This window comes from Falco cherrug, chromosome 4 (genome assembly GCF_023634085.1).
Source record: "Falco cherrug isolate bFalChe1 chromosome 4, bFalChe1.pri, whole genome shotgun sequence".
NCBI classification, from domain to species: Eukaryota; Metazoa; Chordata; class Aves; order Falconiformes; family Falconidae; genus Falco; species Falco cherrug.
In genome coordinates this window covers 41,880,163-41,906,100 of record NC_073700.1, presented here as the reverse complement: position 1 = coordinate 41,906,100, position 25,938 = coordinate 41,880,163, and the positions used below count along the sequence as shown (strand labels likewise).

At 45.2% G+C, this 25,938-nt stretch overlaps 1 protein-coding gene across 2 annotated transcripts in view; it reads right to left on the bottom strand.

Annotated features, from left to right (window-relative positions):
* The window catches only part of ABAT (4-aminobutyrate aminotransferase), a 57,482-nt gene extending 34,739 nt beyond the window's left edge, over positions 1-22,743 (bottom strand). The window contains exon 1 of one of the 2 annotated variants that reach the window (XM_055710107.1): positions 22,589-22,743. The gene's annotated coding sequence lies outside the window, so the exon portion shown is untranslated. Of the gene's footprint in view, positions 1-9,116; positions 9,230-22,588 lie in introns of those variants that run through there. The other variant, XM_005441525.4, reaches the window with a different exon arrangement.
* Positions 22,744-25,938: the final 3,195 nt, after the last annotated feature.

Below are 25,938 nucleotides of genomic sequence, written 5' to 3'. Positions count from 1 at the left end.
AAAAAAAGAAATGCAAACATTTATTCACATCCCTATGGATGCAGCCACTATTACTGTGCCATTCGTTTCAATTTCCCCTTTCACTAATTTAAATCCAAAGAAACGGAATGCATGCTTTGATGGATTAATGCTGATGTTCAAAGCAGTCTCAGGGTTGAGACTCAAGTCTGATGATAGGTCTTGTTGAGGCAAATAACTTCTAGGCCAAATTGCTATCTCCCAGCTTTAGCGGGGCCAGGAGGTAAAGATCATTACCTATTTTCCCTTGCTGCTCTTCTCTACTTTCTCTGTATACGTGGACTACATTGAGCTTTAAAAAAACTGTTTCCAAGTTAGTCTCTCAAGCCAATCTATTATTTCAATTCAACCTAAGTTTATGAGAAAAATCTCATCTAATATAAAAAGACAGCAGGACAAGCATTAGGAAACAAAAGAAAATCAATCCCCTGAAAAAAGTTTCTACCAATTAACCACATCTCTATTAAGACAGACTGTGGGAGCTGGGATAGTTAATTTTCCTCTTTGTAGAGTGCTCTCATGTGAGAACAATGTTGATAGCACACTGATGTTTTTAGTTGTCGCTGGGTAATATTTATACCAAGTCAAGGGCTTTTCGGTTTCTTGGGCCCTGCCAGCCAGAGGGCTGGAGGGACACGGGAAACTGGGAGGGGACACGGCTAGGACAGGTGACCCAAGCTAGCCAAAGAGGTATTCCATACCATATGATGTCACGGTGAGTATATAAACTGGGGGAAGAAGAAGGAAGGGAGGAACATTCAGTATCTGTCTTCCCGAGTAACCGTTACACATGACAGAGCCCTGCTGCCCTGGGGATGGCTGAACACGCACCTGCCCGTGGGACGTGGGGAATGAATTCCTTGCTTTGCTTTGCTTGTGTGCGTGGCTTTTGCTTTACCTATGAAATTGTTCTCATCTCAACCCTTGAGTTTTACATGCCTTTCCGATCCTCCTTCCCATCCCTCTGGGTGGCAGTGAGCGAGCGGCTGCGTGGGGCTGGGCTGCCAGCCGGGGTTAAACCGCAACATTCCGCCTGAAGGCAGCTCTGGTTGCATCCCGTCAATGTGAAGGGAGGAAGTACAGGGGCCTGGGTCTTCTCAATAGTGTCCAGAGTCTGGATAAGGAGCAGTGGGCACAAACTGAAATACAGTAAGCTCCACCGAAACCGAGAAAAGCCCTGGACAGGTTGCCTAGAGAGGATGTGGAGTCACCATGCTTAGAGATATTCAAAACCCAGCTGGACACGGTCCCGAGCAGCCTGCTTTAGGTGATACTGCTTGAGCAGAAGGTTGGACCAGATGACCTCCAGAGGACACTTTCAACCTCAACCACTCTGTGATTCCAGCTCAGTCAGTTAAATATAAATGACACAGAGTCAAGTAGCATGAACGATAATACAACTCGTCTTTCACTCTGGATCACCCATGCAAAAAGCCTGGCTGGAAGTCATAAATAGACGAAACAGGTCATTGAATTATTATCCAGGACACAGGTTAAATTCAGACTTTACACGCAGAAGTGTGGTACCCTGTGTCCTGTGCAGGACACTAGGGGCCACCTTTGCCTGTACAGACTAAGCTGGCGTTTTGCGCCTGCTGGATCTCTCCCCACCCCCAGTGGGTGTAGACCATCTAGTAGCAATGGACTGAGGCTTGCAGCCCAGATTTGTCACCATTACCTGTAAACCTCCTGGAAAGAACTCTATTTAACAAATACGCTCTGAGAATGAATCTGACCTTCCAGTGAAAAGAGATCACAGCTTACTGCTTACATCGTTTCTATGCCATCAATAAAATATGCAAACAGATATTGATGACTAGATGCATCAATATTGATGACCAATGCAGGGAAGCATTGATCTATCGATACCGTGATAGGAAGTATTTTTTACCTAATGCTAATATAGCAGAAATTTAATTTCTGTATTGTCTTCAGCCAAGATACCATTTGCTTTCCACCACACTTGAGCTTTTACGAAATGGGCAAAAGAAAACAAAACCCTCCTTGTCTACAGAGATCTATTAAATCATGAACCTATTAACACCCAGGTACAAAGAAAATTCCCTGTGCCTTCCCAGACAATTGACACAGCACTTCGTTTTACTTAGTTTGCTCTGAGTTCAATTCAAAATTCCAGGTATTTTGAAATCTGCCAAGGTGAGCAAACACTTGCACAACATTTGTGCACATGCTGGAAAAAGCTAGATGAGCTTCATAAGGTTTTGGGTCAGAAGTGTAGGGGGAACCAGTTATTTTTTTTTCAGAAAAGGGTAACTTCATTTATAAGACAAGATTAATTTAATTATTTTTTTTTCACTCTCCGCTTCTTTAGTTGTGCTAACTTTTGCATAATCAATGCATAAAAAATATCCCAATATCATAAATTTCTTATCTCTTGACCATCCTCTAGCAAAAAACAAAAGCAAGTCAGTCAGTAACACTACCACTACGGAAAAAAGCTGTTAAAGGGTAAATCCCCTCAGCATCTCTCACAATGATTAACCACCTTGATTGATGCCCTCTGCTCAGAGTTATTTATCTGTACTTCTGCAATCTACAATTCCCTCCTTAAGTTTGCTCTGCAAAGTATTACTTTTTAGAAATCTCCAGAAGCCTATTAAAAGCTTACGTGAACACAGCTTTGCAGGAGCTAACAAATGGAGCAGTGCAAACATACCCAATGACAGAAGGCTGAAACAGCCCACCGAGGTTCGCTTCATCATTCTCATCCCCTTCAGGCATCTCCCGTGGGTGCTCTGCTACCAACTGTCTAATCTGCCTTCCCCACAATGATAAGATGCCTCTTTAAATATAAATCAAACATCCCTTCCAGTCACACTACATGGTTGTACCCAGTAGCATCCAGGGGTCCCTCCAGTGGTACCTACTCTTCCTTCCCTAGGTGAACCACTCCTATGTGTTTGCTCCCAGAATGTTATTTTATCCTTTACTGTTTAAGTCCTTTAATGGTCAAAATACAGTATTCATAAAAGGCTCAAAAATACATTTGGAAATGGTATTGGCTTTCTGAAATACTCGTAGGAAAAAAAAAAAAAAGTTGTGAGAGGTTTAAAACCAAAGTAGCATAGCCCTAATTTTCCTTGACAGGTTATATAAAAAGTTTTATCATTTTCTAGTCCAGAGTCAGAATAAATCATGCAATATCACATGTGAGTATAACTAAAACCAACTTCTTTTCCATCTTCATTACACACACAAATTCTCACAGGAGATCAGCTGATGTGATTGGTATATTTGTCTAAGAACGTATTATTTGGTTATTATAATAACCAATTGAATTTTGCCTCCATAATCCATCTCTTGATCAATTCCCACTGGCCCATCTTCTTCAAGCACTGCAAGCAGCAGCGGCAGTTTGCAAGCCAGCAGAACTCTGCTCTCATGCACACACCAAAACAACAGCAAAGCCTCGCTCATCACCACTGCTGCTTCAGAGCAACTGCACACAGTTTCAGATCTTTAAAATCAAGGCAAAATACAGCCACTGATTTCAGATATCAGACTGCATAGGGGATTTGAAGGATAATGTTTGGAGTAAATATGTGATTAAATGCTAGTTACCTTAGACCTTAAAGAAATGACTCTTCCAGAAAAAGAGATTCATAAAAGTGTCTTACCTAAACATTTTTCCTCTAACGGCAACCGAGTCGGAGAAGACCATTATTACAGATGACCGTACAAAACAACTATTCTGAAGTGAATGTTCAATACATTAATTTTCAGATATACTTGCATATATTTTTGTATGTAACTGCATTACATAAAACACATGCATTGGCAAATATAGTGTAACTCAGTCACATTCTTTCAGTAAGAAAAATTATTTTCAAAGAGGAAGCTCAGTACAGTTTATTAAGCACATGAAACATAAGGATATGTGAATTTTTTAAAATGCACACTGCGAAACTGGATGCATTTTTTTTAAAAAAACAAGCAACTCTTAAAATCCCATACTGAGTGATTATTTCTGACAGGCAAAATTAGTTACTAGGAACGACAACAGCCATTCAGCAGCAGCAGGGTATTGTGAACATATAAAGATGCATTGTTTCCATGAGCGTGTAATCTGTAAGATAATGTTTCTTAGGAGGAACCCCTGGAAAACATAAAAAAAAATGAGGGGGACCCCAATATTCAGGAGGGCTTGATCCAGATACAAGAGTGAAAATATAGGAACTAGCAGTTTGTGTTAAATTCTAGCTTGCTAGCAGGGAAACTAATGCAGCGTGACATCCGTGTTTCAGACTGCAGCTTGTAAAAACCTCCCTCAAAGCATCCTTGGGACAGATGCAAAGGTAAGAGGTGAAACAGAGACACTGCAGGACATGGATGCAAAGTTAGCACTGCAGATTTGCATCTCCATCTTGCAACTCATGCCAAAGACACAGAAGCCTGTTTTAAATTCACGAGGGCACATGCATCTGTCCCTCAGCTGCTCCAAACCCATTTAACCAGGAACAATTAAGCGACTTAGAAACAGCAGCACAAGCTGCACAGGGCAATTACTCCACAAGCCTTCACAGTATGTATTTGGGGAGCAGGGAGGTAAAGGCGAATTCATTCCTTTTTTTGATGTTCTCCTTTGCTTGACTTTTCTGTGATGCACAGCAACAAGGGTATTGTCATGCTATGTGTTAATGGTGAAATTTAAAACATCTCAAACCATCTTTTAGTCCTGTTTGCTTGGATCCATCTCGATGTGTAAACACTGCAAGGCTTACCCATTTTGCGAGCTGTGCAGGGTCTGCTGGCGGGCGCAGGGGCAGCAGCCCCAGGCCCTGGCGCTCTGCCACCCTGCAGACTGCCGTGGACACTTCCCTTCTCCGTGGGGAGCCCACAGGCAGCCCCAGCTTTACGCCTGGAAGCAAACCCACCCTTCCCACACTCCAGCCTTCCCTCGCATCCTGGAGGTGAGCTGGTATAGATAGGGTGTTTCTCAAAGAGGCGAGAAGGCTCTTCAGTTCACAGCTCAGCATGCTTTGACACTGCGTTTTCTGCATCCGTTTGGTTTGGGTTTTTTTTAACAGTGGAAGAAACTGCAAATTGAGAGACTGAGTCAGCTACAGTTCCTGTGACTAGAACAAAAGAGCAATATTGAAAAGCCTGGCAGTACTCAGGTAGCCATGCTGGATGGAAGCGGGAAAACACTGCAAAGCTGAGTTTCTTTTGGAATTAACAGTTAGTTTCCTTGGCTTCACAGGACAGTGAGTCCAGCTACTGTTTCAAAGACCCACAACGTGATAACACAAAAAACTGGACCACTAAGACTTTATCTCCCACGAGCTCTTGCTTCTCCTTTTCTAACCTCCACAATGCTCACATACCTGCACATCAGGGCTCTTCAAAGAGCTTTTCTGGAAGAGAATCAGACTGGAATATATCAGAGGCAAGCTGGAAAGAGTTTGGATAGCGGGGCCAGGACACGGGCACCAAGAAGAATGAATCACAGCTCCCGTCACATAAGCAGTGACTGCTGTACACCAAGTCAGAGTTGCGATAAGCAATTCTGAAAGAGATGAAAGATAAAAAAGCTGCCAAAACCACAGCCGGATGGAACTGCAGCTTCTGAGCTCAACAGGGACAAGCTTTCCAGCCTCATTTACGCTGCCCAAGTCCTGTCATCTCTTCTTCTGCAACAACACGACAAGTTAGAAGGAAAAATCTTAACCAGTCCTACATTCTACACCCCATAAACTCCTGGGAGTCCTGTTACTCATTTTTTATCATCTTCATGAACTTCTGGCAGATAGCGTTCTGTGTCTGGGGCCCACAAAACAGAGTTGAAGGGCCTTGTCTTTAAAATAAATACATAAATAAATGAATGAATCCAAGGCTGTTGTTAAAAGGGGGCAAGTCTCCTGGTTTGCAGAGTTCATGAACAAGCATCTTTCATGACTTTGGTGGTGCAGCTCAAGTATTTGACTTCTAAAAACAGCTCAAGGAGATCCCAGAGTCCAGAATATCTGCACAATTTCACAAAGAAATAGAAGCATGGGTGAGGTGGAAGACAGTAGAGTCTGTCATCCTTTAACTATAATCGAGCCCTTCCTTAGTCTGCATTTGCAAAAGAACAAGGCAACCTAATGTCATCATGGTATTTACATAAAAAGATTCAACATATACAGCACTTGCTGTTCCAAAATGCACTGCTTAAGTACCACCACACTCTCCTTTGGGGAGACAGGGAATGTTCACATCGAATAGATCAAAGCAGGAAAAAATTGCATGACTTAACCAGCTGTTATTGATGGAGCGGAGGGTGACATTAGAAATCCTGACTTACTGCTTTAGCCACTTAAATGTGCCAAACAGCAAAGTAAAGAAAGAAGCCTGTCAGCATGTTGATGATGTATTTAACTGCAATTCACTTGGTCCCAGAAGCAGAGTTAAGAGTTCAATATAGACTATGTAGTTATGAAAGCCTGAGTGCACCCAATGAAATACAGCGGGTCCTTTTAATTCAACAGGGTGGGTTTTTTTCAAAGGTATAGTTCTGAAATTTTTTTAATTCTCTTACAACATCATTTGCAAGAGAAGTTTGTTAGAGTAACATCAAGAATTCCTTGTGATGGCTAGACTAAGACTATCTTAAATCATCACGGGAATAGGAAAGTCCTGTCAAGTGGGACTTGTCAGAAAATTTGCCTGTAGTGTTCATATAAGGCTGGCATTAAAATTTCCATCCAGCACCTCTACAAACTCAGCACAAAACAAAGGCAAAACCCTTGACTTCAGGAAGAACAGTACCTAGCACCATCCTCATGGGATGGCACAGAAAAGAGACAAGCTGCTCTTCAACCAACTTGGTCAACCAAAGGCCACAGCCTCATACATCAAAAGCCAAGGTGGTTACAAGCACCCCACAGCATCAAGGCCACATATCGGGATCACTACAGTGACCAAGACATTCTGTGTAAGTCTGCTGGGTCTACGGGACAACCCACACATCAGGAGGAGACCCTCGAGCACTTTTCTGGCGCAATTTCAGAGGCAGCAGCTGAAAAAGTCAGTGCAAAATGTGACTGTCACCAATGAACGGCAGGTTTGCTTGCCCTTGGGAGTGTGCAGCTCGCCAAGGCATTTCCCGCTAAGCAACACTGACAACAAAACCAGAAACAGCAGTCTGCAAATGGAAACGTGTACCCACCACCAAAATGGATTTTGCCAGAAAACACAAGCTGACAGTTGCTTTTGCTGTTTATGTCTCTAATAACCATAATGGCTTTGTGTAGAACAGGATGTAATTGGAAACTCCATGATTGTACTTAAGTTGTCAAGGACACAGTTGTCATAGTTACAAGTAAAACTCAAGTGTCTGTTATTCATGGTTGCTTATTTATTTATTGACACCAACAGGATCAAATACTCCCACTACTGTTCAGAAAAACAGAAAAGGGGAGACTGGTTTCATCCTTTAAGTCTCGACAAAACAGTAAATATTGCACACAACAGTGTAAGTCTTCCCTAATAAACTGGCTTTTTGCACAGCTGCCTTCTCTCACTCCACCTTCAGCTGGCATTCAAGTCAGTCTGTTCTGAAAAATGCAGCAAAAGCCCCAAGCAAGATGCAACACACGGGACAAAAACCTCACAGCTGTGGCTTGGAAGTACTGAAGTACTGTACAGTATCCATCGTGACATGGCAACACCTGCCTGAGATACCTACATGAGACCAACAACCAGGTCAGAGCTGAACCAGCAGCAAAGCTAGAACAGAAACCTTCAGTCCTTCCATCAAGTTTTAAAACTCACCTACAGTCAGAAATGTCATTACACTCATGTGTCCAGGTTCTCCTCCTTAGATATCCTCTAAACAGGGTTTGGTGGTTGGATATGAACTTTTTTTTTTTTTTTTTTTTTTAATACAAAAATCCTTCAGCCCTGGTCTCTGTTTACCCCCTCTCCAACAAATATTGGACGAAGAAAAGATTCCTGATCCATAATCCAATGAATACAGGTGGGAACATTGTGATTATAGCACATTAGGATTCAGGTGACCTATGGAACTTTTTGAGTTGCTCATTTTTGATTCAAGAACTATTTGAACAGGTAAGCTAGGATGAGATGTGCCTACACTTTGCCTGTGAAAGAAATACATTGTCTCAGGAAAAGAAAAAACGGGGTCAAAAAAGCATCTGTTAGAAATTGGGCCAGTTCTAGATCCACAGCTAAAAATACCTACATGAATGGCATAACTGTATGTAAGTGTTGGTAAAAACCAAACACAGCTAAACTAATGGCAGATGAAAATTTTAAGATTTTATTTTAGTTTGTCATTCCTTAATAGTTCCCACTGAAAGAAATCGCACTTTGATATTTCAGTGAACTTTACTAGTAAGCTATGCATAAGAACCTCTCTTCAAGCCTGCATATTTTGAATTCATTATTTTAAATGCAGATGGCAGCAACATATCCAAACCATGCCTGTTAATTTCCACACGCTTCCCACATCAAAACAGTCCAGCTCTCATCGGGTTAAACAGCTTAGATGATACAGCCTGCTTTTCACATTAGTTGCTCCACAAGTGTTCTGTAGCTTTGGAAAAATTAAAGTATTGCAAAATACCCTCAAGTGGAGCTTCAGCCAAGGAAATTGAGTTATATTCCTTGTAAGATTTTATTTCTCAGCATCCTACCACTGCCTTCTCAGAGGTCATGAAAATAGATAGATAAATAGCATCAAATAAAATGTACTGTAAAAGCACAATTTATTCTTCTGCTTCCTGAAGTCATAAAATAGCTCACTTGGAGGCAGCCTGCACCAAACCAAGGGAAGCATCTTAAATGGGAGTGAGTACTCCGGTTTCTCAAGGTGACCCCCATTCCAGCCGAGGACACAGAAAAGCAGACGCATGGAGGAGATTTCTATTACAAGGGGTCCAGCAAACAAACCAGGCAACAGCTAATCATGCATAGCCATGACAGGGACGTTTTAACATCACACATGCCTGCACCTACATACGACACGCATCCACCTCTGAACAGAAAGCACGAACGCACAGCCCTTGCAAGCTCGGCTGAAGCCTGTGCTAACCTCCCCCCCACCCCCCATGCCGGGACAAGCCAAAGGCACTTACACGACCTGGATGAGAACTCCTCGCAGCCAGCTTGCTGGTTGAAAATGCCGCTCTCTCCTTCACTTTAGAGTAGGCTGCTGTCGGCTGTGCTCATGAGAAATGCCATTGCTGTCCGCTCCCTCCAGCAGCCGCTCGCGACTGCCAGCAGCGAGAACAGGCATTACCCAGAGGAAACCCCGAGCCGTGACCCTGCAGCTTAGCTGGGGGGGATGCCCCAGTTAATGAAGGTTAATGAAACCAGCTCCTGCAAGCTATACCCTGTGCTCAGTCAAACCCAGTGGAGAGTAATACCCAACCTGCCTCAAACTGTGATCCCCTGGCTCTGCCCCTTGCTACCCCAGTACCTCTGGCATGTGGAGGCAGCCCATCAGCTCACACCCCTGGGAGTCTGAATTCACCTGAACGTGTTCTCCGCAGGTTTCAGAAAACAAATCCTTGAGATGCAGAGCCAGACTGTATTAATGTCTGAAAAGGTACATTAGAAGCTGAAGAACAGGTTTTGCCTTTAAACCCCTTAATTTTACTCTGGCTTGCAAATATCCCGAGAGTGACACCTGGGCACACAACTGTTATAAAATGACCTTGGATCAGTTCAGCTCCTTCAGGTTGCGCACAGGCGCAGGCAGTACAACAGCCAGCACACATCCTAACGCCACCTCCTGCCATGCGCCGCTTGACACAGGGGATGAGACGGGGAACGGGGGAGACCCAGACATGCACAGAGAATAACAGCAGCATCCCTTCAGGCCCGTGGATGCAGGGAAAGGCCAGGGTGCCATCGCTGAGGCAGGGATGCCATCGCCAGGTTGCCATGGTGCCAGGGGGCAAAAGGGAAGATGTGCCAGAGCGCAGAAAAAGGCTGAGCTGCTTCACATTTAAATCCCTGTAACAGCATTTCGGCTGAGCCACTGCATGGTTGCTGTGGCAACAGAGGAGTGAAAAATCACAGAGGAAATCTGTAATTATTACAAGCAGGGTGGTGACTTACCCACTTCAGTAATCAGGGCATTCAAACGACTCGAGCAGAGGAGAGGGTGCTGGGCTGCACTGCAGCAGGGAGCCAGGGCCGGACCCCAGCTGCGGGACCTGCTTCACGCTCTGCCTCCTGTGGGCTCCAGCATGTGGGCTCCAGCAAGGGACACGACGCTGTGGCAGGGTGCTTGCCTAAGGCCCCAGGGGCTGCGACCACAGAGCCTGCTACCATGGGCTGCAAGGGGGGAGACGGGGCAGCAGCCTGGTCCCTGGGAACCAGAGCGAGCCTGAGACTTGTGCTGCCTTGGCTCAGCACAAGCACAGCAAAGTGCAAGGAAGGGTCTACCACAGACAGAGGAAGGAGTGATACCAGAAGCAAGCAACAAAGAGAGAAGACACAGTGCTTATAGGAAGCAGCAAAGGTCCCTCGCAATTCAGTAACTCCAGTTTATGCTGCCATTACAGCACTGTGCCTCCTTCCACCTTCTCAGTGCAGCAACAGCAGCAGTATTTATTTGTTTGAGGAGGATGCTGTGATGATTACTGTGCTAATACAGGAATGATGAGGGACAGAAAGTCATTCAGGTAGACCAAACACACCTGCAGTATCTCTCCATTGTAACATTATGCTGACACAAATAATTTACGCACCAACAGATGCAATGTCAGCATCCACACAACCGATTTGTATCCATTGCAGGAGTACATGGTTTAAAGTCACCATGTTGCTCTCCAGAGCCTTCTACACAAAATGGACAACTGATCACCATCCAAACTGCTCACAAAAATGCCATTAACACCAACAAGGAAGGGAATCAGATGTGGCTAACCCTGTTTCGGTTCCCTTCTCCTTTGCCTGGGATCCCACGTGAGTACTAGCGGCTGTCAAGAAAGGCACCCAGACTGCAGTCATTTATAAGACAGATACCATACTACTCCTAAGTACCAAGCTGTTGATTTGATCCAAATTAAAGACTGAAGCTGATCCCTCACCTTCTTCATAATTTAAAATCTGTTATTAGTTACATACACAGACTGTAAATGACATATTTAAACTGGCCTGTACTGGTTGCCAGACAGTAAAACAAACTGCTGACTCTATATTGAGCTTGTTAACTGCTAATATATCACAGAAAGTGCAATAATCCTGTTCTTCAGATGGTTAGCACAGGGACACATCACAAAGTAGAGGGGAAAGGACTGAGAAAAGTTGTAGGTATTTACATTCACCACATATAAAACATCGGATACAAAGACAATGCCTTGTACTGGCGATTTATTACTATACTTATTCAGCGAGTAATCAGGATTATGACTCCTAAAGGGCAAATTCTTGTGCCTCTGCTGAGTGCAACCTTAGCCTACATGAGGTGAGGCTAAACTTATTAAACAAAATTATCTTGGATGGAAAGTACTTCTTTGCAGGAACCCCAACACATTGCAGCTTTTCCCATCTACGGCTCGTCAAAAGACTGCTTCCTACCCTAGCGCATTCAGTAACATTACACTAAGTGTAGAGAGGTAGTTTTTCTTCTCTGGAAGAAGTAAAAAGCCTCATGAACAGGGTGGAATTCACCACAATCAATGCTACTAACACCAAGGGATTTCTTTTGGTGGGCAGACACTCAGCTTAAAAAGTCAGAGGTTGCATGTGTGCATGGGCACATGTGAACTGCATGTGCATTACTTACAAATCAGTAACTTACACCGATACAGGGAGAGTGAGATCACCCCCGTCTGTTCTTCAGATGCCAACTACTTCAATTCACATTAAATAGGAGCACTTCACATTCAGAAGGAGAGGGATATAGGAATTAAGTACAATTACTATAAATTTCTACTGTTCAAAAGTCCTATTATTTCGCCCGTTTCTTCAGGCAATAGGTTAAAAAGAACAGCAGCTGGGCAGTTTTCAGAACAGTTAAGGGAACACAGATGCATACACAGTGTTAATCAATAGACTCTGTGGCTAAATTCCCTATTATGTCTTGAAAATTACTTTTGGGCTACAGATGGACAAAGAAACTAGTGCCAGCATGATTCAGCAAGATACGTATTTCTCAAGCGGTCCCTTTTACTTCACTAGGCCCATTCACAAAACTGTAGCTGTACATGAGCCAAAGCACCCTGTTGAATTACAAGCAAGGTAGAAAAACTTGTAGCTGGAAGACTCACTGAAGGGTATCAAAACCTGAGTGTTACCAACACATGGCTACTGCATAAACTGTGCTTATTCACTCCTTATATTTTACTTATTTGACAAAAATTATGAAGCTGCTGCATTACAACATTTCACACAAGTACTAAATACCTGGTCACAAATTTGAGGAGGTGAATTAGGCCTTATTAAGTGTGCTAATGGCTAAACTCACTGGTAAAGTCTCATCAAGGTACATCCATATTCCACGCTCTACTCTCATGGTAACACTGACACCCACATAAGAGACTGAGTGCTGTTTTTTCGGGGTGGTACACACAAGCTACGAATCACATGAATGTGAAGATTCCATATGTCACATCTAGATAGTTAAAAAGTGTTGGGCAGATTTGGGAAGGCTGCTACAAATATTTCTATTACGGGTTGAGCAAGTCCAGCATAGTTGCTGGGGTCAGAAAAAGAGGGACCTGGAATCAAGAAACTGTTGAAGGAATTCTCATGTAACTGTGATGCTCAGAGAGACTGCACAAGTTGGGAATGGGAACACAAACCCATGGTATTATGTTAGCTGCTTCTGGAATCACAGATGATACCCACTACTTCCATTTCATAAAGGAGAAGGCCCATTGGACTGGAATTACAGACAAACTAAAAGCAGGAATGGAAAGTATCTGGAATATCCACACTCCAAGCATGTTTTGAAGCCCTGCAAGAAGCACGCAAAGCCAGTGTCCACGCCATCGCCAGCCAGTGTCAGTGCCGCACACTTCACCTCCCACACAAACCATTTCAGAGCAGCTCTGTGCTGGCTCTACCCATTTCCAGCAACCAAGAGTGCCACTGGACGTCCTGCAGCTCTGCCAATATCCCCTAAGGAACATCCACAGGTGCTGCAAGGAAACATTCTGCAAATACAGCTTGTAATGACGAATACTAAGTAACAAATAAGCTGGCAATACCACTAGCCTTAGCATGCTGGGACAGATAGAAGATGGGGCTTTCTGTCAAATACCACAAAAATGCTGTAACAAGGGCAAAGAAAGGCACCTGAACCTGAACTGTCCAGTGGCGTGGGGCAGCAGCTATCCTCCCTTTTAGCACTGTCAGGCAAGCCTGCCTCTGTAACTACAGTATTGCCACAAAGGCACTAACAAATACTAGGAATGACTGCCATATCAAAAAGAGATCAAGGTAAGTCTTGCGTAAGATAAGCCAGTGTAATTTTAAGCAGCTCCCCCAAGTTATTCCAGGACGAACACAGTCAGTACAGAACAAGGAGCTAGTAAGTTAGGTTAAATGGCTTGTTTATTTATTTAACAAAAATCTATTAAAGGAAATGTTTATCTTTCTAAGGATAGCTTATGAAAGTAAGCAGTGCTAGCACAGTGGGACAGCAGAGTGCTTCCCTTCAGAGCACTGTCCTCCATCCTCCTTCAGTGGTACTTAACCTCTTCCTCTCAAGAGGCCCCAACAGAGCACTGTTCTAGTAGCTCATAAAAAGAAGAAAAAAAAAAGGCAAATTTTTCTGCTCCTTCACAAAATTATGGATGCAACTACAGGATTTATCAGTAATCAGGTAATTCTTCATAAAAGTTACAAAATCACATGCTTTGTTACTCTTCAGAAGCACTGTGTCAGTATTATCTCAAGCTGCCCCTTTCCCTTTCTGCTGTTAACTAGTGACAGTAGCTGAAAGAGATAACCAAGAGATTGAAGTTTCCCAACAGATGAGAGGAATGTGGCTGCAAAGCTTGCTTATCAGCCAGAGCAGAGCACCAGTTATGCAAGGCTGCATATGGATTTTGACCAGATGCAACAGTCCCTTTCTCCTCCCTTTTCCATTCAGAACAATAAAACTGGACCTGCGAGCTGTTTCCCATCCTTTATCAGATCATCCTGGAACACAATTTTCCTGATGTATTTTCTGCAAAAAAAAAAAAAAAAAATACACTTTATGCAAGTGTTGCACCTAGAAATGATGTATAGTGTCACCCAACCAACCTTGGGTAAGCAAAGGTAGTAGCATCATCTTAGCCTCTTTTCTGAAGAACTCCACTTTCATCTAGCTCCCCTGTCACCTGGATGGCTCAGTCTTCCATCCTCACCAGAGAGATTCCTACTGTTGAAACATCCCCTACCCATGAACCCACGTTCATCATCAGTCCTACCATTTTGACTGAGCAAAGTTCTGCTACACCAAAACCTACAGAGAAGCACAAGAACAAACTCTGAAATAATTCATGATCACATAATGGTCCAGTTTTTATGAATAAATTAACACCAGGAATCTTACAGGTTGCATCATAAGACATATTTTCCAACCACCTTCTTGGCCAAGGAAAAATAAAGATTACTGATGAGAATTTAAGCAAGTAGTCACTGATCTCCTGCAATTGCTAAAAGGCATTTCCGAAAGAACCGGCATTTTGGATTTCATAATTTGACAAAAAGCAGCACAAGATTTGTTAGCTATAGTTACTGCAATGCACAGATGGTTGCTGGTATCATGAAAGTTCTTCTCAGACAAAGGCCCCATAACGTCATGAATCCCTGGCACTGCTTGTCATTACCTCCATTTGCCTCTACTCCCTCTCTTAGCAACACAAGCTAGCCCTTCTATTGTTTTTCTTCAGCTGCTTTTTACAACAGCCAAGGCAGAAGCATCATGTTACAGCAGTTATGCCAGCCCCTTACAATACCCACTGCCCAAACCATGGAACAAACTGAAGATTTTTCACCCCTGTAACTCCATTACCTGATGAAAACTGCACTGCAAACAAGGAGTGTGGAATTCATCTGAGCCAAGCTCATCCTCTGCTTTCCTACCTCCACCAGCACACTCTGATTGTGTAATCCTATGTCCCTCTCCAGGAAGCTGCATTGCAGCAGTAGCTGTGGAGCAAAAAACAAGGTTTGCTTTTAACTGGAGCTGGGATGAGAGAACATTGAGGTGGATGGCAGTATGATCCATAGAGGTAAAACACATCCCTCACGCTTGCTGTCTGGGGACCGTTGCTGTCAGTACGCTCAGCAGCGTGCTTTGCCTGAAATGATGAAATCAGTAAGGATTCAGAAGTCACGGCCTCTAGCCTGTCCGCAGCACTGTGTGGTAGGATTATGCTCTGGCCTATTGCCAGGAAGCATCTTATGTCTAAAATCTGTCCTGTCATGCTAGAGCAGTTTGTTTTGGTTTCTAAACAGCTTTTTAACCTGCCATATTCTCTAATTCCCACTAAGGCAATCATTTATATCGGCAGATTTATACAGTGAGCTATTAAAAATGCTTCAGTAGAAACTTACTCCCTCCATCCTACTCCCAGTGTCCTCCTAATTGTTTTTGGTGTACAACACACCATGAGTATCAAGCAAGCACCTGGCAAAAAATATGTTATTCATGCCAGATGTGGAAAGACAGGTGACAGAGAACAACAAGATGGCTGGTTCCTGTTACTTGGCATCTAACGTGAAGAAAGCCTGACAGCCAGATTTGGAGGAAATAATACAAACAAAAAATATGACTGCTAATAAGTTACACCAAGCTTATTTAAAATACTTAATTTTTATGTTATTTACATTACTTATTCACAATTTTGTATTATTGCCAGACCAATTTAGAACATACAAGTTGATTTCAGTTGTGTTTACTGTCAAGGGATGCTGCCAAGAACCTCCACTCACTATATCCTTTGCTAAAAGAGGAAGCCAAAATTGGCATGCTGTTGTGATGTTCAAAGTCTTTAATCAAGACTGAGCCTGCTGCAATACAAATACAAATGAGGGATATTATTCTTTCCCTTCCCTGCAAACTACTTTTTTTCTTTTTGTTTCCTGTTTTCCTCAGTGGCTTCTGCAAGCCTATATTCTTGCATTACTCATTCAAAAAGGAAGAGTGCTGGAAGGGCAAGGGGTGACATCTCTTGTGACAAAAATCTGTAGGGTTGTTCATTTGCTGGTAGGAAGAAGCAGAAGAGGTGATTTAATACCAAGATTACAGGGAAGAAAGCTAGCACGAAATCATCCAGCACTAGTGTACAGATTTCCATGAAGAGTTTGCTGCCTTGTGTTTTGCCTGGTACAAGGCTTACAGATGGTAGCTGGATACTTTAAAATTGAGCCAAACATCAAAAATAGGACATCATGAAAACATCATCACTAATTCATATCTTCTCCCAACACCCACTGTTTTTTGCTCTGTAAGAAATCAGTGATGAAACCAAGGTTACAAGGGAAGGCAAAGCCCTCAAAAATAGCACCCAAACCAAACGCAACAAACAACTAGAAAGAACACCTGGTGCTGGAAATCCACACTCTTTGGTAACAACTCTTCCACTCCCATAGATGTATCACAGTGCTTTCTAGCCATCCAACTGACCCACAAGTAACCCGTGTCCTCCAGGCTGACACACCCACTAACATTGCTGGCAGTGTGAAACCTCTCCTCAGTTTTTCTTCATTTACTCTGTCCACCCTTCCAGCTTCCCTTTCCACACAAGCAGGTCTTTTACCCAGCAGGCTAGCCTATGTTCAGCTATACCTCCTACAGAGCTACAATGGTCTTCCAGTAAAAAGCATTTGTTTTTAGAGCCAACAGGTAGGACTAAGAACCCTCTAAAACAGATTCGAGAGACAGCGAACACAAGGGCTGCAAAGCTATGTGGGAAGAGCAGTAGAAATAGGGAGTACATCATGCTGACACTGTGGGCAGGCTAAAAGGCTTCAGGAAAGAAAACTTGGTGCTCATGATGTGCAGGTGGCCGAGGAGATGAAAGGAAACGTGAGAAAGATGCGCTGAACCCGATGCCAGAATCCATGCTCACAAACTCAGCCAATACAGCTGTGAAAGTGGCACTGTCAGCAGGGAACGCAGAGCAGACTTTGACACAAGAACCTGAATCCAAATGTCTCAGCTGACTCAGTGAGAAGCATCATAAGGGAGTCAGCACAAAATACAAACATGCTGTAAATGTGCAGGTTTCTTCCTCAACAGCAGTCTCCTCCTGTGGCTACGGAACAGCTTTCTGCTTGGGAAGACCACATCTCAGTGATGCCCTCCCAGCACCACCACCCTTGTGCAGAGGCTCCCAGCAGCCACCCACGCCTGCCAAGCTGCGCTGACAAGAGGCACGTTGTCATATCCCAAACAGGTCATGGCTAAACTGGATTCTACTAGTATATTTTAGATACCAGGTAAGAATTGCTCAGAGTAATTACCTGGTCTCTTTCTGTTACCCAGCCAGTTTTCTCCAGATTTAGCTAGGAATGTATTAAAAAAAAAACAACCCAAGATAAATTACTTGAACTACGCCAGGTTTCAAACTTCAGGGATTTTGAGGACATTGCTAAAAAATTCCTACGTAAAACAGGATTATATATGGGTACAACAGTTCTAAAGTGATGTATTTTCACTTGTAAAATTAAAACTGAATTTTGCTTGGGGATGGCAAGGAAATTCAAACCTGGAATAAGGAATACTTTGAAGTGTTTGTGATAAGGAAAGCTGGAGACAGGTTTAGAAGTTGTTTTACTCTCAGAATTACAGCTAAACCAGTAGTCTGGCACTTTATCCCATCACCCAGAGTGTACTTGAGACATACTGACTTTTTATATGAAATCTTTAGCAAGCTGCATTACTATAAACGGCCCCCAGAAACACCATCGGAATTAGATTTTAATTTTTAAACTACTGAGTTTCACAAGAGTCACAAGAAGATAAACACTTCTTAGAGAACTGCTCCCTGCCAATGCCAAGCTGTGTTTTGGTGAAACCTTGAAATCTAAATAGGAAACTCACCAACTCTGAAGCTTTATTGCCTTTAAAGTGCCTTACAGCCTTCCACAGAGTTATATAGCACACTGCCTTTCAGCCATAGTCCAAAATGAGAGTTTGATACAGTACAATATAAGCACTCATCTACACAAATGCTTTTTTCCTGCATTAAAACAGAGAGATTCACTGAAATAATTGCAGTGGGCAATATAAAGGGGAATCACTTAAGTCTGAGTCACTAAGCTCACGTTCCTGGCCCTTTTCTTCAAGCTGGCAGCGTTCGCTTACTAAAGGCAGTACTTTTAGTTGAGTGGTTTTAGTGCTTTCCCACATCAACCAGCACAGCGCAGCTTTACTATTTTTTAAAAAGTAAGTTCATCTCTAGGGCAGACCTGTGTCCTTGACACTGCAGGTGTCAAGCTTTCAGAAGTGCAACTTCAGAAGCGACTGCAATATACCTTCACAAAGCCAGCTAGTGCAATCAGCTGCTAGCTGGTGCAGTAACTATCCAGCCTGAGCTACAGCATGTATCCAGTTCCTCAACAGAACGTACAACTGTAGAAACTACCATGCGCAAAACCCAAAAATTCTCCAGACCTACAAACTAGCATGGAAGAACAAAAACTTCATGCTGCAAAAAGTGGGATTTCTTTTCAAAAGAATATCATACTCTCTGAAGATATTCTCTCTGCTGCAAATAGACATACCCCCACGGCACAGCAAGAGAGACAACCTTCTTCCATATAACCAAGAACTGCAACAACACATAACCAAGGTTCCTACCTGATTCTTTTGCTGAATTTCTAGTATCTGGCTAACTAAGAGATAGGAAATGAACAGTAAAATATTTTGCAAAAGGAAAGACAAACACTCTAATACAAGGATGCAGTACAGAACCCTACTCCCACAGATCAGAAAAGAGTGTGAAAGCCACAGAAACAGTTTAGGACAATATTCTCTGTTTCATACACTTTGCATGCTTTGGAAACCCCCCAGAATACTGTTATTTTTGCACAAACACCATATGGCTAAGAAAATACCATTCTCTGTTTTCCTGGCCCATAGCCGTCATTTCAGGAAACCGGACCGTGATCTGATAAAACAGATCACAAAATTCAGAAACAAAGAGGGGACAGAGATGTATAGCTTTCAAGCCACAGAGCAGTGGTGGCTGGTGGAATTATCTACTTCAAGCTGGTAGCAGCTCTGACCGCTAAGGCAACCTCTTCTGTTCATAAAGAAAAGGAATCTGAAAGCACCTCAGTCAAACAAGAATAGGGTGTTTCAGGCTCCTGAAAGATAAATCTGTTATGTAAGTTTTAAAGCACATCCATCCTTCCATAGGCAATAGGCCCACATTGATAATTATCTATGTAGTATATTTGTGGTCTTTACGCTGCAGTGCCCCTCATGTGTCATTGTTGCATTAGTTACCTGTACTTTCACAGCTTCCTACACATCAGAACTAGCTGCTCTCCTTCTGATGCAATCCAGTTCTTTTCCATTACTCTTTCAAATGGGTTTAAGTAACTTCCTATTTGATTCAGAATTATCATTATGCCTGAAAAACTCTTTAAAAGCTTATAAAGAACTGTAAAAGAGTAGACACCAGTAGAAAAGTCTGCTTGAACCAAAATGGCGCACAGATTGACAACGTACAACGTGCAAGAAGGAATCAAATGGTCTTTGAAAACAAACTTGAGAATTACCCCACTGAGATGTATTCCTTTCTTCTCCCTGCTCCCTCTCGCAAAGGTAAAGCCAAGAGCAAAGGGGATTCATCCAAATTCAAAGAGTCACCACTTGATTAAAAAAACTTTCTACTATACAGCCAATACAGTAAGATTTTAAGATCCAACAGGCTTGTATCTGAACAACAGGGATACAACCACGAGTGCTATACTGTTCATACAGTACATACACATACTGCTGCTAAACAGCCCTTTTTCCTGAGACGCTTCCGCAAGCTGTTTTCTTTTGGATAAGAAAGGAAGGGAATCTTGATTTGTACTTGAAACAGTTAAAAATTTTTACAAGTGTTTCTGGAATGGACTCTCAACCCTGTAAGTTATAAAACGGAGCTGGGAAGCCAGGAACCAGATCCAATTTGTCTTAGCCCAGCTGCAATATCTTCCTAATTCTGTGAACCCTGACATTATAATCATGGAAGTATGAAGTTAAGCAGTAGTAGAGGTATATGATATGAGGTAGTCTGAGCTGCTTTAATTCAGGTCCAGCGATCAGAGCACAAACCAGAAGGAACACTCTGCAGTTAATGTTACACCTTCGAGGGCAGGAGTCATCCCCGTCAGCACACCCAGCAGGGCTGAGATCTGTGCAGCTGTACCTAAACACACAGGCAGCTATTGACTGCCGATGAATACAGCTGTAGGGTATACCAGGCATTGCAGAAACTGCTCTGAAGCTTCACGTGTTAAGCACAAAACCAACCAGAGAGGGCAAAGGGAACCACCTGGAGACCTCTACACTGCTGGCAGGTGCAGCAAGAACTAGTTTGGATGTATATACGTGGCCTGTGAGCACCTTAATTCCTCTCTGCTTCCGAAAGAATCCAGATCACGACATTTTCCTTCTCCAATGACAGCAAGCTGTCAGCAGGATACCTACTGATTTGCTTGGTGTTTACTTGCATGCTGTGCTTGCTTACTGCCTCCTGGGCATATATATCCCATTTTATTCACTTATTTCAATTTACTTCGTATCTGAATGCACAAGACACTTCACCATACAGTATGCCTCTAAGCCTTTTATTCCTCAGAAGACTAATGGACTGGGCTTTGGAGAAAGCAGTTCTATTGCATTTCCCACCCCCCTATGTATTTTACAAGTGGTCAGCTTGTCTAGTAACACTGTACACTTGCAGATTCAGGTCTCCATTAACCGGGGATGTCTGCATCACAGTCTTTCACACTCCAGCTTGTGCAAAAGGCACAACACAGACTAATGGCAGAGCACTGACTGCAGGCACAGATGCCCTGAACACCGATCCCAAGCCCAAAAGGCTACCCAGTGGGTTACTTGCAATAACAGCTTTCTTTCCCTGCATCTATCTCATTTTCCCCATCTGTACAGCCAGTTCAGTGATGCTTATCACATTTAGTGCTTTAAATGCTAAGGATGAGAAACACTATGACATCCAGATATTATCTTTCTTCACACATGTTGGCTTTAGTATTGTGAGCTATGATCCAGCATTTGAATCACTGACCTCCAAGCCTGCATACGTAACTGCAGCCAGAGAAGACAAACTGACCCCCAGACACAATTTGCCCAACATTCACACTACTCAAGTACACAGAAAGACCAATTACAGTAAAAAAACCACCAAAAAAACTAAAAAGAAACCACAATGCAACAAGAGATGCAAAAAAGATCCTAAATTCAATCTATAACCACTGGACTATAACAGGATTCAATAAGCAATTTCTTCACTATAGAGCTTCCAGAAGGTAACCCTACCAGTACCCTCTGTTTATACCAGTTGGGTTTTCTCCTTTACTGAATTCCTTGCATCAAACTATAGGAGCAAAGACTCTCATAAAAGCCCACACCCATTAGCCATGCCTTTGAACTGCAGGGCAAAATCCAATTTTTGTAAACCTGAACGTTCGTTACTAATTACAAAACTACTTTGAAATCTCCCGCAGTAGTTCAGTTTCTTTGCATGTCGCTCCCTTTGCTGTATTTTTTTGAACAGAGAAGGAGTCACAGAGGCAAAAGCCAAGGCAGGCAAAAGCTCTGTCAAAACAGCCACACGCTACGGAAGGCAAGTAAGCCGGGGAGGTCTCAGAAGCCTGAGGTAGTGGATTGGGTTCTGCATCACAAGCATTAGCCGGAGTGCAGGAAACTGGGAAGAACTGGGGAATCTCAGTCGGCAGCGCAGCAGCAGGCCTCCTCAACACCATTCCTGAAGCTTTCCGCTCAGCCAGCCGCAACACACTCGGAAGGGCAGAGCTATATACAAAGCCAGCCGCGTTCCCCCACGGCACACAAGCATTTCCTCACGGGTTCCGTGCCCCCGCTTTCCCCTTTCCCCTTCCCGCAGGTCCGTGTCAGGTCCGCCTGCCTGCCGGGCAGGAGCGCCAGGCGGCGGGAGCGCGGCGGCCGGGACACCGAGCACGGCCGGGACACCGAGCACGGCACACGCCGCCCGCTGCGGCCCAACTCCGGGGCGGCAGCAAAGGCTCCTGCTCGGGATGGTGCCCCGGACCCCCCGGGGCCGCAGAAACAGGCCTCCCCAGGGGGAAGGGGCGGCATTCCGGGAGCGCACCGGCAGCCCCTCGGCACCGCCGCCGCTTAGCCCACGCGTAAGCGCTGGCCCGGCGAGAGGGGCCACGGTCGGCGCCCCCCGCCCCCGCTGCAGGGCTGCCCCAGGGGCTCACAGGGCCACGGCCGCCTGCGCCCCTTCCCCACAGGCAGGACGATGCGGGGCCGCCGCCCGGCAGCCCGCGGGCTCCGAACCCGGCGGGGGGGTCCCGCTGGCCGCGCAGCAGCGGGCCCGGCCGAGGGGAGCGCCGGGGCGCAGCCACCCACCCCGCCCCCCGCCCCGCTCACCGGGAGGTGCGGGGCTGCGTCTCCTCCGGCCGCCGCGCTGGGCTAGGCCGGCCCCGCGCTCGCTGCCTGCGCGGCCCCGCCGCCCGCCGCCCGGCTCGGCAACCAATGGCGGCGCGGGGCCCGGCGGGGGCGGCCCGGCCGGCCCGGGGGAGGGGGCGCGGCCTGCGCCGGGGGGTGCGCTGGGCCCCGCCGCCCGCGGGCACGCAGGGCCTGCTGCCGCCCCAGCGGAGAGGGCCCCGCCGGCGGCCGGCCGCGCCTGGCTGGGCGCGGGGATGCGCAGCCCCGGCGCTGGCAGCCGGCTTCCCTGGGCAGGGCGCTGCCAGCCCTCCGGCGCCGCCACCCCGCGGGCCGCCGCGCACCTCAGCCGGGGGCAGGGCAGCCCGGGGGCCAGCCGGGCCGGGAGGCTGGGGCCGCGCTCCGGCAGCTGCACGGAGCCCCTGGCCTCTCATTAATTGCTAATATTTACCTGCCGTCACTTGGGACATACTTAATTTCGCACACACAGCAACAGGGAAAGTCATGTGGGCTTTTAACTCGGATTAGAAATTCAAATTAAACCTAGTATCGACGTTAAACTCCGAATTTAAACTGCAAATCTTCACTAATATTTAAGCCTAACCTAGAAGAAACACACCTTTTTCTTCTAGACAGGAGTGGATCGAGGCAGCTAGATGCAATGCAAATGACACGCAGATGGCACATGAATCCTCCCACCCCACGGCACACGTGCCCCTACCACTGACACAGGCCCGAGTTCAGGTGCGATTAAATCGGTAGCACAGCTGATGCATCAGTAAGTTTATAGCCTGGTGTGGGAAAAGCAGAGAAAACAGGGACCTAACAGGAGTGTAGTATCACAGAAAGCTTTTTACAGTAAAGTACAGTTGCTGCTTTCAGGATGGTTGGCATGCATGGAATCTACCGTGGCTCCCCAAGCAGCACCCCCTGCCACCTCCACACATGCTGACAGCAGTAACGGGGTGAGCTGAGCACAGACACCATGGCCAGGCTCCGTGCACAACACTCCATGCAAGAATGTGAGCTTGATGGTACCACCCAGCTGATTAAGCTGCATAGGAGCTGTCAAATGAAGAATATATGAAAAGACGTCTGCTGCTGAGCCAACCATTGTGGTGAAATTACTCCCCTCAGATGAAATAATCTCACTGTAGGATCAATGTGCACCTCCATTCTCTAGTTACCCATCTCCAAGGTACCTCACTGGGCATGTGATACCAATCAGTAACAAAAATATGGATGACTAGCGTCACTCAAGCTCCACCTAAATATAAAGAAAATTAATTGGTCATGGACTGAAATAAATCCAAAAGGGGGCTCTACAGTTGTTACTTCTAATCAAGGGAGTCAGCCTTGGGAAGGACAGGAAACAAAGAATGGATGGTGAAAAGAACACTTATCTAAGTTACGCAGAAAGAAGCCTTCAAGTGAGGAAAAGCTCTGGCTGCAAGAGGAGATAAGCTGCCAGGGTGTTGCAATCCACAGACATCAACAGAAAATTAATTCAAAGTAGCACAAAGGTAATTGTGGTAGTGGGAGACTGTGACCTCCAACTCAAACAGACCCCCCAGAAAGACGGCAAAACCCCGCTTGGGGAATATATATAAATAACATTAGTATGAAGCTTCAGTAATGCTATCTAAGGATGCATACTAATTTGCATTAGAAGCGAGAAACTTTTAACTAATCCTATGTTTGATAATGAGTATGCAATTGTACTATGAAGTACAAAAAGTAAACAAAGGAGGGAAGAAGTTAGGGGAGACTCCAGCATAACTTCTGGGATCAGTTGATTTGACTCATCTACAGCAACGTACTATTTACAGACACAAAACTACCCTTGAAACCCCCACCCAATAATAAATCATAGAATCACAGACTGGCTTGGGTTGGAAGGGACCTTAAAGATCACCCAGTCCCAGCCCCCTGCCACGGGCAGGGACACCTCCCACCCGCCCAGGTGGCTCCCAGCCCCGTCCAGCCTGGCCTTGGACATGCCGGGGATGGGGCACCCACAGCTGCTCTGGGCAGCCTGTGCCGGCGCCTCAGCACCCTCACAGGGAAGAATTTCCTCCTTGTATCTCACCTAAATCTACCCTCTTTCAGTTTAAAGCCATTCCCCTTGTTCTATCACTAAGTGCCCTTGTAAAAAGTCCCTCTCCAGTTTTCTTGTAGGTGCTAGAAGGCTGCTATAAGGTCTCCCAGAGCCTTCTCCAGGCTGAACCACCCCACCTCTCAGCCTGCCTTCACAGGAGAGCTGCTCCAGCCTCTGATCACCTTCATGGCCTCCTCTGGACTGGCTCTGACAGGCCCATGTCCTTATGCTGGGGCCCCAGAGCTGAACACAGCGCTGCAGGTGGGGTCTCACAAGGGCAGAGTAGAGAGGGAGAATCACCTCCTTCAACCTGCTGGCCACGCTGCTTTTGGTGCATCCCAGGATACAGTTGGCTTTCTGGGCTGCAAATGAACACTGCCGGGCCACACTGAGCCACACATCAACCTACATCCTCAAGTCCTCCTCCTCAAGGCTGCTCTCAAAACATTTTCTGCCCAGCCTGTATCGATACTGGGGGTTGCCCTGAACCAGGTGCAGGACCTTGCACTTGGCCTTGTTCAACTTTATGAGGTTCGCAAGGGCCCACCTGTCAGGGTGGGCTGTCAAGCCTGTCAGGGTCCTGCTGGATGGCATCTCTTCCCTCTAGTGTGTCAACCACACCACTCAGATTGCTGTCATATTATTATTATATGTTGTAAATATTATGATGTATCTCCTCTGCAACAGAAGCTATTCCAAGCATCTTGAATCCTACCTGGACTTCCATCTTGCAGAATTCTATGTCTCATTCACGGTCTTGGTTTTCTTCAAAACCCAAGACCTGGCTAGCAAAAGGCCAACAGAAGGTTCTGAAATGTACGCCTCCCTCTCCTCTCCTGTGACCAACACAGAGACACCTTCTTCCCTTTCAGGTGACTTCACAGGAGAACTCACACTGGGAATCTTAACAGATGCACACTTAGTCACAAGAGAGAGCAGCTGTCAGACCCTGCTCAGCCCTCAAGCACCTCCACTGAAGGCTCCAAGGAGCATCCTGGAGCAAATTCCATGGCAGAGTAGCTGGAGGCGACGGGACAGCCGAGTCGGACACATGCAAGGCATGAGACCTGCAGGCTTTGAGCTGCCAAAGCTGTTCTTTTTGTTGCAAACACCACTGATTTGCAGATGGTATTACAGGACCCTGCTGTTCCTACACGTATCACTCAAGGCTGGGCCACTTACAGCTCTTCATTTCCACTTATCCTGGGTAGAACTCCTATACCTGTCACAGTCTATT